Source organism: Lygodium microphyllum, chromosome 28 (assembly GCF_053477565.2).
Source record: "Lygodium microphyllum isolate KBCC chromosome 28, Lygodium_microphyllum_v1.1.10, whole genome shotgun sequence".
NCBI lineage: Eukaryota > Viridiplantae > Streptophyta > Polypodiopsida > Schizaeales > Lygodiaceae > Lygodium > Lygodium microphyllum.
The window spans coordinates 95,017,026-95,031,517 of NC_141162.1; positions in this window are offsets into that span (position 1 = coordinate 95,017,026).

Below are 14,492 nucleotides of genomic sequence, written 5' to 3' on the forward strand. Positions count from 1 at the left end.
AGGTGTAGGGCAGGTCTGTCATGTTAGATTGTGGTTTTGAAGAAAAAAGGATGTGTTCACATGGAAACACGATCAATTGATGGAAATGGGACTGCCAAAATGGGTGATGATGTTCTCATATAGGAACAAGGACACGCTATTACCATTGTCCTGGTTTAGAGCTTTAGCTTCACACCACTTTGTTACGTAGTCTGTATAGACCAAGATGTATCTATTCTGCTTACTTCTGGTTGGCGGATCAATGGGGCCCATGAAATCAATCCCCCACTTCTTGAATGGCTTTAAGGGAAGAATGGGTTGCAAGGGCATGGCACTAGATTTGGTAGGCTTTTCCATTCGCTGACAAGCATCACACCATTTGCAGTAATCATAAGCATCCTTATGGAGGGTTGGCCACCAATATCCTGCAAGTAAGGCCTTTTTGGATGTCACTTCTCCTGCAAAGTGTCCACCAAATGGCTCATCATGGCATGCTTTCAATACTATGCCGATTTCTTCTCCTATAACACATCTTTGCAAGACTTCTTCTTTGCCTTTATATTGTACAAAGCACCACCTAATAGGGTGTAGGGGGATGTCTCCAATAGAAGCTTCTTTTTCTCACGGCTCGAGATGCCAAGGGGATACTGTTGGGTTGCTAAGAGGTTGGCTATGTCTACGTACAATGGGGTAACTATTTTGATTAGAAACAAGGAAGCATCAGGAAGGTCTAGATCATCTTGCTCTTCTTCATCATCACTTTGAGGGATTCATGAAAGGTAATCAGCACCAGGACATGAGAGCGACTGAGTTTGGTAACCACTTCAAAGTTAAACTCTTGAAACAAAAGGAGCCATCTTATCATTCTTCCCTTCACATCGGTCTTGCTCGTCAAGAAGGAAAGGGCTTTATGGTCCACGTAGAATTTGAAATGTGTTGACAATAGATAATATCGGAACTTCTCCAAAGCAAACACCATTGCTAAACACTCAAGCTCTGTCATTGTGTAGTTCCACTCTCTATCGATTACTTTCTGACTTGCATAATAGATTGGTTGATCTAACTGATGCATTAGTGTGAACATGGAACTCCTTCATCCAATCAAGAGGTTGCAGGATAGGTGCTTCAATCAAACATTGCTTCAGGATATTAAATGCCTCATCACAATCAGTGGTCCATGTAAACTCGGCATCTTTTCTTAGGAGTTAATGCAAAGGGGTTACCTTCATTGCAAAGTGTGCAATGAACCTTCTGTAGTAGCCCACATGGCCAAGAAATCCCCTCAATTACTTAAGATTAGTTGGGACTGTCAAGGCAGAAATCTTCTCAATCTTAGGAAGATCTATTGTTATCCCTTATGCAGAGATAATGTGGCCCAACATAACTCCTGATGAGATGCCAAAAATACATTTTTCGGGGTTGAGAGACTTCCCATACTCTTGATATCTGTCAAAACATTGCTCTAAGTGTCAGCAATGCTCACGGATTAGACTATAGACACACCTCAATCAAATCATGCATATGATTTTAAAAGGTAACCATCATCATTCGTTGGAAGGTAGCAGGAGCATTATAGAGCCCAAATGGCATCACTCTGTAAGCATAGATTCCCCATTCTATTGTGAAGGTTATTTTGGATTGGTCTTCTTATGTGATTTGGACTTGGTTGTATCCGTTGAATCCATCCAAGAGGGAATGGAGCTCATGGCCTGCCACTGTGTCCAACAGTCGGTTTGTGAAAGGGATAGGAAAATGATCCTTCTTCGTCTTGGAATTCAGCTTTTGAAAGTCCACACATATTTGAAGTTTCTTATTCTTCTTGGGTACTACCACAATGGGCGAAACCCATTCACTGTTAGCCACGTGATAAATGAACTCAACTTTAAGAAGTTTCAATAATTCAACCTTCACTAGAGCATAATAATTTGGATTCATGCGCCTCTGTCTTTGCCTCACAGGTTTGGCATCAAGCTCTAGATTGATGTGGTGTTGGCATACTGTGGTATCAATCCCCTTTAGATCTTTATACGACCATGCAAACACGTCTAAGTTCTCCTTTAGTAGGTCTCGCATGACCACTAGTTCTTCTTTTGGAAGATTTAGACCCACTTTCAAGTGACGTCAGTACTGTCAGCATCTAAGAACATCAATTGCCTTTCACTTTCCACTTCATGGATAAATGTCCCACGGATTGCTTTTGGGTAGAGATCCGACTCCTTCAAGGGAGTGGTCTCATCTTTTGATGATGCACTGGAATTACTGTTGTCTTTTAATGAAGGCTGAGCTCACCCTTTATTAGGATACTGAAAGGGTATGATTAAGGTTTCGAGTTTGGGTTGGGAATGAGTTACTTCTTGGCTCGAGAATTCATCTTTTGAAGATGCATCCAAGAATGTCACATAACATGAACTTCCTGTGTTTTGTTTAAACTGCAGGACTCGGGGTTGTTGGCAAGGTGCATCGTCATCATCTTCTTTAAGGAAGGGTAACTTTGGATGACGAGAGCCACAGTTGAAGGAAGGCTTATTCTTATTAATCCATTTCTTATAAAAGCTTTGCATATGACATGATTCATGGATCAGTCCAAAGGGTACCACAATCATTCTATCACACAAGAAGGAATCTTCTACTTCTGAGGCTTGAGGAATGTCATGAACATCTTCCTCATCTTTGCCCTCTATGAGTAGGATAGATACTTCTAGCTCGCTTTCATAATCTTTGTTTGCATTATCACTTTCATCCTCTTCAAGTTCTGTTTCTACATCTATGGGTGTTCTATAAGAGAAGAACAAGCTCTCTATTATGTCCTCTGCTTCTGCTTCTGTCTCTGTTTTTGTCTTTGCCTATGACTTTGTCTCTAACTCTGCAACAACTGCCATGTAACAGGGAGAATAGTACATCCATGCTTCTATTTCGTCGTCAGAGGTGATTTCAGAAGTTAATTCGGGTTTAGGTAGGAGGTATTCTCCCATGGACAAAGACTTTGCTTCCTTTGGTAGTTGGCTTACAGTGTCCACTGTTAGGGACGGTGCCTCTATTTTCTTGGGAAATATCTCTTTGATAGCCTCTTCGTTTCCTGGTGTACCATATGTTGCTTCATTGGAGGAGCCTGTTATGACTTCAATGGACGTAGATCCATTGCCTTTTTGTGATCCATACAACTTCAACACCACTTTATTGGGTCCTCTACCTAGGGTTAGGGTTCCTTTAAACTAGTCTGTCCTTGCTCTTGCTTCAAAAAGCCAAGGTCTTCCCAAACAGGTTAGGGTATGAGGCCCTGTAAGAATTTGGTTTGACCACCAAATATGTTAGCCAATAGTCTCTTCTTGCAAGAGTTGTTTTTACATATGGAAGGATGCCCAACGGTTTGATTCTACTTTGGTCTGCCAATTTGATAAGCCATTGCGTAGGCTTGCAAGCCTAGATCCTTCATTGTCACATCCGTCATTATGTTTATTGATGAGCCTCCATCAATCAATGCATCTGAAATAATTATTCTTCTATCCATATGCCAATATCTGGGGTTCCAGGATCTAGGAAGGTGTTAGCCACATCTACTTTCTTCACGGGTTATGAGGCTCCATTGGACTTGGTCACCACAAAGGAAACGATTCTTAGGCCTCTTCTTCTTGTCAGTATGCTTTTGAATTTCTTTCGACAGCTGGGAGACAACATCAACAATTTCCGAAAGGCCAGGTTTGGTTTAAATGTGTCTAGGTCTTTGACCAAATTATACTCTTTGATAGGATCCACAGGCTTTTCCAATCAACTGGGAAATGGGGCCACGCCCACTTTTATCTTCCCTTTTTCTTCTAGGAGTGGCAACATATGCACTTCTTCTTCATGATGAGGCACTTCTACATCCTCTATTTCTTGGGCCTATGGTCCTGTCTCTGCAACGGTCTCTGTAGCTCTCTGTGGCTCTATAGTGCTCTGTACTTCCTTATTCTGGATTGCATTGTTTTGCTTATCCCGAGGAAGGTTGAACTTCACAGTCTTGGCATTGTTCTGCTTATCCCAAGGTTGAACTTCACAGTCTTGGCAAAAAGAACATTCTCTTTTGGAACTACCGATTCTCCTTTCTTTGCTCGTGTTATTGCGACCACTTTCAATTCTACCAAATTGGAAGCAGGTTCTTGGGTCTTCTATTGGGTATTAGAAGTAGATTTCACAAGGGCTGGACTCAGACATTCTTTTGAAGTGTGGCCTTCTCCTTTACATCAACTCCATAAGGGCTTGTAATCCACATATCTTTTAGGGTTTGGACAATTTGGTGAGATATGACCTTTTTCTCCACATCTATAATATTCCACCTCTGATCTCTAACCACCGCCAGCAGCAACAGACTGTCGTCCTCTGTAACCTCCATGGACCAAAATTAAGACCAAAATCCCCAAGCTTTGGTCCAATGTCCTACGTTGTCATTTTGGATTCCAGCAAGTTGAATCTTGAGTCTTCATCTTTCTTTCTTTCTTTGTGCATCTCTTTCAGAGAGCAGAGATCCTCTGTATGGTTCTTCCTCAAACAATATGAACAGAAGGCTCCAAGAATGGTTGGTTTTCAGGCACATTCAGTGGCTGAATGTCCCATTTGATGGCACTTTTTGCACCATGTATTAGAATGCATCACATCTCTCCCACCTCTCGCAGGAGTGGATATATTGAAGGTATTCACCTTCAGCATCTGTAGCTACTCTATAATCACATCCATAAGCTCTTTCTTGATACGTGCCACTGAATTGGACAGGTAGTCCTTCAAATTTTCACCTCATTGTAGTAGGGTTTTGGGAAGCTTCTGTAATTACTGTATACACAGGTTGGGTTGATCTAGGAGGTCTTCTATTCTGGTTTTGATTCAGAGCTTCTGTTGAGACTTGGGGTTGTTGCTTCCAGTGGGTAGGATTCCGCTATTGTTGAATCGCCATTGGAGGAATTATTTGAGACCACTATCGTTGTGGTTGAACCATCATTTGAGGCATTGTCGTCTATGGTCCACTGTGGATTAGGTGCATTGTATTGCGGTACTATTTGCATCTGGGAGTAGGGGTAGGGAACTGTCCCTAGAATTGCATTTGGTGGGTATACCATTACTGGCATTGTAGGAGGTAAGACTCATTTTCTTGAGGTCATTAACAACCTTGCTTCAACTTTGTCATACAATCTTGCATCTTCCACTACAGCTTGTAGATTGATTGGTCTTCTCAATTCCATGAACTTGCAAACTTCTAGTTGTAGGCCTCTGAGAAACACTCCTTTCTAGATGCCTTCATCCGAATGATGATTGATACACCTCTTCAGGATGGATTCCATTCGTGAGATATAAGCTTCTACTCTTCCTCCAAAGGACTGACGTAGGTTCATGAACTCCTCTCGCATCCTCTCTTCAAAACCTTCACGCCTAAATTTAGTAAGGAAGGCCAACTTCAAGTTGTCCCATATGCCAAAAGTTCCTACTTCTTGTCTCATACCACTGAAACGTTGCACCCTTGAAAGTGGTGGGAAATATTGCTAACCAATGCTCAAGGGTTTTGGCATTATTAGGTACACATGCTACCATAAACTCTACTACATGAAGATCAGGGTCTTCATTGGACTCTCCCTTAAAAGTTGGCAATGGGACTACATTTGCTGGCATATTTCCAAGACGAATTTGAATAGGAAGGGGACCTTGAGTCACCATGGGAACTTCTCTAAAGAGTGCTTTTAGGGCTTCAAAGGAGGCTTTTACTGCAAGCTCGTTCTTGGCCTTGATTTTTGCCTTCTCTCTTCTCACGTATCTCTGGACTCGTTCTAGTGCTTGCCTCTTGATTACATCATTCATTAGGGGGTTGGCTCCAACCAATTGATCTATACTCAATAGAATAGAATTAGAGGGGCTTCAGTCTCTGGAGGACTCTCTAGCCAACATCTCTTCTACTACCTTCTTTTTGACATCTCTGAATTCAACTTTCAAACCACTGCAGAGGGGGAGATATTATGTTCTGAAGGTATCAAAACTCATTCTTCTGAGGATCGTTGTTGTGCCATCATCATAATAATGCCAGCTTCTAATGGTTTCAATAGTGTATGTTATGAATAATACTCTGTCTACCAACTTCTAGTGGGTTGATAATTGAACAAACAAAAAACTATCAATGCATTAGGCATCCCAGATGTCTTGCTGTTGAGCATCCATGAAAAAATTCCAACTCTTTTCTTTCTTGTTTTCGTGAACCTCCACTAAACACGACTCCTGAAGCTTCTTCACGATCTCCCACTTGATGATGTCTTGAAACTTCTCAATGAATGCCAAATATTCCATGGATGTCTCTCTGTTTCTGCACTTCGGTTTGTTCCCAAACAATTTGCCACCAAGATGCACGTCTTTGTTGTTTCAGCTGAAAGAGGAAATAGTCCACCACATAGAGCTTGCATCGTGATGGTAATATGTTTCCGCCATTGTGGGATGAACTTCTTGTGGAAAGTTGCTTTGGCAATAAGAATCTCCAACTCTTCAGTGGAAAAAGGAACTTTGCAAATATCCATTGAATTCTTCTCTTCTTGGCAATGCCATTTCCTTCATTTTTAGCCTCTTTTGATGCTTGTTGATGGCAGTCTTCCCCGGCTGCACACCAAAAACATGGAGCCCCAAGAGGAACACAAGTGAAAAATGATTTCTACTGCAAGAAAATATTTCTTGTAATATGAACAAGCTTTTGTTTCATTCTTTAGAGAACCACAACTAGGAGGAAAATGACAAATCTTCATGCAGCATCATAGAAACAAACTCCCACGACTTTATCTTCAACAAAATTCATATTACTCTTCATATTATTCATATTTTTCATTGATAGACAAAGAGAACACAAGAGAAACATCACTTTGAATGGAAATAATCACATATGATGTATGATTCATCTTCATTGTCTTCATAGTTCTCTCTCTCAATCTCTCATAAATAGATACTTTGTTTGACATAGGATTGGCTATCTCTTGTATATGATCTCTCTCACAATAGTACACTCTCAATAATACATCAAAAACCTCACTACAATACTTAAAAATCATTCACAATAATCCTTCTTAGGTCGTGGATACACCTCCCAAAAGGTGTGTTAGATGCAAAGAGGCACCAGAGACATCATAGTGTCTTGTGAGCTCTGACTTCTGTAACCTTTTGTGAATCTTCATCAGCTACTTCTTCACTTCAATTAGCTTAAATAGATATTCCATTCATCCTTTTCTAAGACAAGGACACTCCACAAAACATCCATACATCCAACATAACACTCAACAAAAACAAACAGCACAGACCACTGAATAATTGGACAACAGAAGAATAGAACTACAAAAGCTACAGAACCTTACAAAAGATTTTTAAAAACCATTAAAAACACAAAAAACAAACCAAAACCAATTCAATCTTTCATAAACCTTTTAACACAACCTCAACCATCTCCCAAAACATCCATTCAATGGTCTCAACTACCAAAACAGTAAAAAATAGAGAAAAATAAGACCTTATAGAACCAAATAGAGAGAATCACAGAATCCTTTAAAACAACATATCCTCATCAAAAACCAACATAAACCCTTAAAACATACTCAAGCCATTCCAAACACTTCAAAATATCTTCAAATTCAAACAATCAATCACCAAAAACAACCATCTAGTAACAAAAACAACAAAAAATCATCCCAAAAAACAAATCTTTTTCACACTCAATACTAGCCACCCATGCACTGATTTGCGAGAAGGCGTGATGTAAGAGCTTTTTTGACAAGGATGTCAAGCAATAAAACTTTGATCAGGGTGACCTCGTGTTATTATACTCAGTGAAAGGCAACAAGCAGAAGATGAAATTTAGGGGATTGGGGCCTTTCTGAGTTTGCACCATTAGCTGAACTGGCAATGTAGAGCTCGAGACCCTAGATGGAGAGGGCATAGCCTTCTTCAATGGTATCCACATAAAGAAGTACTACCCTCCCATACATCCACTACATGAGCCTCCCATGCTAGAGTCTCCTCTGAAAGTCTAGGTTGCCACAATTACGAAATTTGAAGACAAGGATGAAGAAGTAGTAGAACCCACCTATCTCTACATAATAGTCACTGCCCATAGTGAGCACATAATTTCGATGCATTGATCAATGAGGGAGATGATTTCAACATCTTAACTCATGATCATTGGGCTCAAATTGACCAATCACAACTACAACCCACAAGTACTAAACTTATCCTTTTGGGGGCCAATCATACACACTTTGAGGAAAGTGAAAAGTTGTAGTCTCTATCGAGTCTGAAAGCATACCCATAATATTTTATGTGTTTCTAAACACAAAAGATGTATGCATGAACAATATATGCATTGTGATAGCTTTCAGCAAGGGCAGTGTGGGTCCATCCAAGCCCATGAAGCCACCCATATAAAGGGATCCACCACCAAGTCTAAGGAGGGGAGGTTGTGACTTGTCACAACCCACCAAGCCTCAACTTTAGCAAACTACAGGGACAAAGACCAAAACCCATGAACAAGTTCAAATGGGTACCTAAACATCAAGGAACGCCACCAAGAAGCAACCAACCATGACCTCGCAAGGTTAGGAACTCATACTCGAAACCTAGGAAACAGAGAAGAAGCTATATGCATCATCGAATGGTCAAGATGCACTGGGTCCCCAAGACTTTATTGCAAGCTCAAGGCTATTACGAGGGCAACACTAGGTTATGGGTACCCAAACCCATGACTGCCAAGTGCATAACTCAAGCGCAACCCTTGAGCTTGCCCACACAAGCCTACATGACAGATCAAAAATTGAAATCCCAAACAACTCAAGCTACCAAGCCCATAAAGCCCAAACCCACTATGCCTGCATATCCTCACCAATTCTCCTAACCAAAACTATAGCTTGATGCCTCCACATCACCTCAACCTAGCACTTCTAGTGCCCCCAAGGCCTCCCAAGCATCTAGTAGCACAACATCTACATCACAACCCTCACCTAGTGTGCTACTGACTCCACCACTTTCTCAAAAGTAGCCGACATTGACAGCCTCAGCCTGTTGACTTGTCTAGCCCAGTCAAACCTTGACCTCCCCATCAGCCTAAAACCCTCTTATGAGAGACTATCAATTCCTACCTTAGCCTTGTACTTTGCTGAAAATACAGGTGACGATGTGGTCACTTGCCTTCGATGCATGGACACTACATTTACTCCACTTGCTAAAAGTTATGACCAACTAGACCTAGGCCTTTTGGAAGAGCCTTTGCCCATAGAGGTACATATGTTGCCTTGCTTTTGGGAATAATCAAAATTCATATTCATTAAGGCTCCCCAAGTAGTTGAGGAGCTAATTTCCACCAAGTTTTCCCATGAGCAAGCATAGAAAAGACGGCTCATCACCTCATATAATAAGAGCACAACCCCTACCACAAACCAAGAAATTGAAGAGTTGAAATAGCTTGCTGGCAATGACTCCTCTTTCTTATAGAAATGGTATGGTCTCCGACTTCAATGGGAGCTTGAGGGCTACCAAATCATGACCTATCCTGAGCAGAGACATGCCATCAAAACCTCAGAGTACAACCCAAATTATGTAGCTTCAACCTCATATAGGGTGTTGACCATCATTTGCAACAGACTGCTAGAAGAGCACATCATGACCCACCCCTATTTAGATCACCTGTGGACTGAGGAGGAGTTACACATTGCCAACATAATAGAATAATGGATATCCTCACTTACCTCACCCACATAAGCATCTGACCTATCGACATGGACCATTATGCTCAAATGGAGTACAACCCGAACTTCTACGCCTGGCTTATTCAAAGGTGAAACACCGTGAGCATGCACTGAATAGCCTTCACCCTTCAACCTCTAATCCTAGAAAGGATCCTTTTCATCTCCAAGGGGGAGGGTGTAAGGTATGGAACATAAAAGGTGTGGAACATAAAAACAAACCCTAAACCTCAATCACCATTCAAAAGTGAAAAAGAATGGATAAAAATCAACTTATGATTGAGAAAAAATGTCATAAATTTTTTAGGAATGCATGGACTGTTTAGATTCCCTTTCTGTATTTAAACATTTTAGTTTTCATAAGTATTTTCTCCGTTTCTTATGTGTCTTTCCACAAAATTACATGAAGAATAATGATGGTGAGCTATGGTTTCATGGCAGGCACCTACAATGGTAGGATAGGAGAAAACCAACAAGTTACCATTTTTAGAGGAAGATTAAGCAAGGTATGGCCTCTCAGTGGAGACGTGGGTCGACAACCAATTCAAGTTCAGGCACATCCTGAATTTGGAGGACATAGTCATGGAGGAGCAGTCCATAAGGCAAATCGTGAATCAATGCAAGTTGCAGAAGTATGTGGAGAAGGTTGGCCAGGCCGTGGATTATGAAAAGTGTATAGAGTTCCTCCGTACCTTCAATAGAACTATGGCACTCTGATTGTGCCACAATGAGAGACTGCCTGAAGTTGAGATAATGGGGGCTCAAGAGAGACACCAACCAAATGAAGAGCACCCTACCACGGCACAAATAGAAGCTCGAACCGGCCAAGTAGAAGTTGCAAATACATTTGTTGGCTACAAAAACTTGCAAGAAACCTTCTTCTTCACCAAGAAATCATATCCTCAAGACACACAAGAAAGAGGCGCACAAGAAATTGATATATCCAAACCATCCTCACCTTGTTCCTCTTCCTCACTCTCCATGAGATATTGCAAAAGAGCATAAGAGAAAGAGACAAGAACAAGAAGGCAAATGTTGTGCCAAAATGGGAGAGGGAGAAATGAAGCGTGAGAGGAGAAGATAAAGGAAGAGAGAGGGTGTAACGACCTCAACCTCCCACCTCCTCAAATCACCCAACAAACCTCTTCCTTTTACTTTCTTGATATTATAAAAATTGGGTTGTATAGATCTTGTCTAAGGTCGAAAGAACCTTCAATATTTGGAATGGGACAAAAGGTATTTGACCTTTCTTTTCCTGTCCATATTTTAAGATGTGAGCTTAAGGACCTACATTGTTACATTGCTTCATAAATGAAATTTTACAAGAGAGTACAAAAGCAAAATGTTATTTTGCAAAGGATGTTTCCATGTTGAGCACATATTTGTGCCTTTATTTGCATTGATTTCCTGGTTATCAGCTAACCTCAGAGAAGAGCAGGTGTAGAGAGCGTTGGGCCTAGCCAACAAAGCACTAACAATCTCTTGTTTGTCCAATTAGCAACCCACTAGAAGTTGGTAGATATAGTGTTCTTCATAACATACACTATTGAAACCGTCCGAAGCTGGCATTATTATGATGATAGCCCAACAATGATCCTCATAAGAATGAGTTTTGATACCTTTAGAATGGAACTTCTCCCCCTCTATAGTGGTTTAAAGGCTGAATTTAGAGACGTAGAAAAGAAGGAAGTTGAAGAAATGTTGCTAGAGAGCCTCTAGAAACTAAAGCCCCTTTGATTCTATTTTGTTGAGTACAGACTAACTAGTTGGAGCCAACCCCTTGATGAATGACGCAATCAAGTGGCAAGCACTAGAACGAGTCTAGAGGTAAGTGAGAAGAGAGATGGCAAAAATATGCAAGCTATGGTGAAAGGTGCAAGATTATATGATGAAGTTGAAGCAAGGTTGTCAATGACCTCAAGAAGACGAGTTTTACCTCCTTCCATGTGAGGAATGGTATACCCACCAAATGCAATCCCAAGGGTAGTTCCCTACCCCTACCCCCAGATGGAAATAATACTGCAATACACCACACCTAATCCACTGTGGTGGCCATAGACGACAATGACTCAAATGATGGTTCAATCACAACAGCAGTGGTCTCAAATAGTTCCTCCAATGGCGACTCAACAATAGTGGAATCCTACCCACTGGAATCAACAACCCCAAGTCTCAACAGGAGCTCTAAATTAGAACCAGAACAGAGGACCTCCTGGATCAACCCAACCAGTATATGCAATAATAACAAAAGCTTCCCAAAACCCTACCACAAGTAATCCAAGAGGTGAAAATCTGAAGGACTACCTATCCAATTCAATTGCAAGTATCAAGAAAGAGCTTATGGATGTGATTACAGAATAGCTACAAACACTGAAGGTGAATACCGCCAATATATCCACTCTTGCAGGAGGTGGGAGAGATGTGATGAGTTCTAATACACAGTGCAGAAAGTGCCATCAAGTGGGACATTTAGTCATTGAACGTACTCGAAAATCAACCATTCCTGGAGTCTTTTGTTCATACTCCTTGAGGAAAAACCATATAGAGGATATCTGCTCTCTGAAAGAGATGCAGAAACAAAGAAAGAAAGATGAAGATGCAAGATTCAACTTGCTAGAATCCAAAATGACAACACATGATATTAGACTAAAGCCTGGGGAGTTTGGTCCTAATTTCGGTCCAAGGAGGTTTCCCTCTCAAAGTTACAAAGGATGATAGTTTGGCACTGATCAAAGATCAAAAGTGAAGTGTTATAGATGTGGAGAAAAGGGTCATATTTCACCAAATTGTCCAAACCCTAGAAATTTTGTGGATTACAAGCCCTTATACAGTTGATGCAAAGGAGAAGGTCACACTGCAAAAGATTGTCCAAGTCCGAAAGCTACTTCTGATATCCAACAGAAGACCCAAGAAACTGCTTCCAATTTGGTAAAATTGGAAGTTGCCGCAATAACACAGGCAAAAAAAGAAGAACCCATAGTTCTAAAAGAGAATGTTCCCTTTGTCAAGACTGTGAAGTTCAACCTTCCTCGAGAAAAGTAGAACAATGCAGTCCAAAACAATGAAATACAGAGCACAGAGAGCCACAGAGTCCCTCACAGAGGTAGAACCAAAGGTCTAGGAGATAGAGGATGCCAAAGTACCTCCTCATGAAGAAGAAGCACAAATGTTACCACTCCTAGAAGAAAAATGGAAGATAAAAGTGGGTGTGGCCCCATTTCCCATCTGATTGGAAAATCTTGTGGATACTATCAGCTAGTATGATTTGGTCAAAGACCTAGACACTTTTAAACCAAACTTAACATTCTGACAATTATTGATGTTGTCTCCTAGCTATCGAAAGAAATTCAAAAGCATACTGACTAGAAAAAGAGGCTTAAGAATTGTTCCCTCCATGGTGACCAAGTTCAATAGAGCCTCAAAACCCATAAAGGAAGTAGATGTGGCCAATGCCTTCATAGATCCTGGAACCCCAGAGATTGGCATATGGATTGAAGGGTGCTTTGTTGCAAATGCATTGATTGGTGGAGGCTTATCAATAAACATAATGACAAATGTGATAATGAAGGATCTAGGCTTGCAAGGAATGCAACCTACATAATGGCTTATCAGATTGGTAGACCAAAGCATAATTAAACTGTTGGATACATAAAGACAACCGTCGCAGTAAGGGATTACTAGCTGACATATCTGGTTGAAAAACCAAATTCCTACGGGACCTCATACCCTCTACTATTGGGAAGACATTGGCTTTTTGAAGTAAAAGCAAGGACAAACTGGTTCAAATGAACCCTAACCCTAGGCAAAGGACCCAACAAAGTAGTATTGAAGTTGTATGGTTCACAAACAAGAAATGGATCCACATCCATCAAAGTTGTAACCGACTCCTCTAATGAAGTAACAGATGGTATATCAGGAAACAAAGAGGCCGTCAAGTAGATCTTTCCCAAGAAAATAGAGGCACAGTTCCTAACAGTGGGCACTATAAGCCAACTACCGAAGGAAGCAAAGTCTTTGGCCATGGGAGAATACCTCCTGCTTGAACCCAAATTGACTTTTGAAATCACCTCTGATAGCAAAATAGAAGCATGTATGTACTATTCTCCCCTATTATATGGCAATCGTAAAGACAGAGCTAGAGATAGAGACAAGAGCAAAGACAGAGCCAGAGATAGAGACAGGCAGCGCAGAGACAGAGACAGGTGCAGAGATAGAGACAGACACCGAGATAGAAGCAGTGGACATAATAGAGAGCTTTTTCTTCTCTTAGAGAGCCTCCACAGAGGTAGAAGCAGAATCTGAGGTGGACGAAGGTGATAATGCAGAAGAAGATTATGGAAGGGAGCTAGAAGGATCTATCCTGCTCAAAGAAGGTGGAGATGAGAAAGAAGTTCCTGAAGCCTCAGAAGCAAAAGATCCCTTTTTGATTGATGGAATGATTATGTTACCCTTTGGACTGATCAATGAATCATGTCATGAGCAAAGCCTTTATAAGAAATGGATTAAGAAGAATGGGCCTTTCTTCAGTGGTGACTCTTGTCATCCAAAGTTACCCTTCCTTAAAGAAAATGATGATGATGCACCTTGCCAACAACCTCTAGTTTGGTAGCTCAAATACAACATAGAAGGTTCATGTTATGTGACATTATTGGATGTATCCTCAAAAGACGAATCCTCAAGCCAAGAAGTAACTCATCCCCAACCCAAACCCGAAACCTCAATGATATCCTTTCAGCCTCCCAAAGAGCGAGCTAAGCCTCCATTAAAAGAGGTCAATAGTTCCAGTGCAAC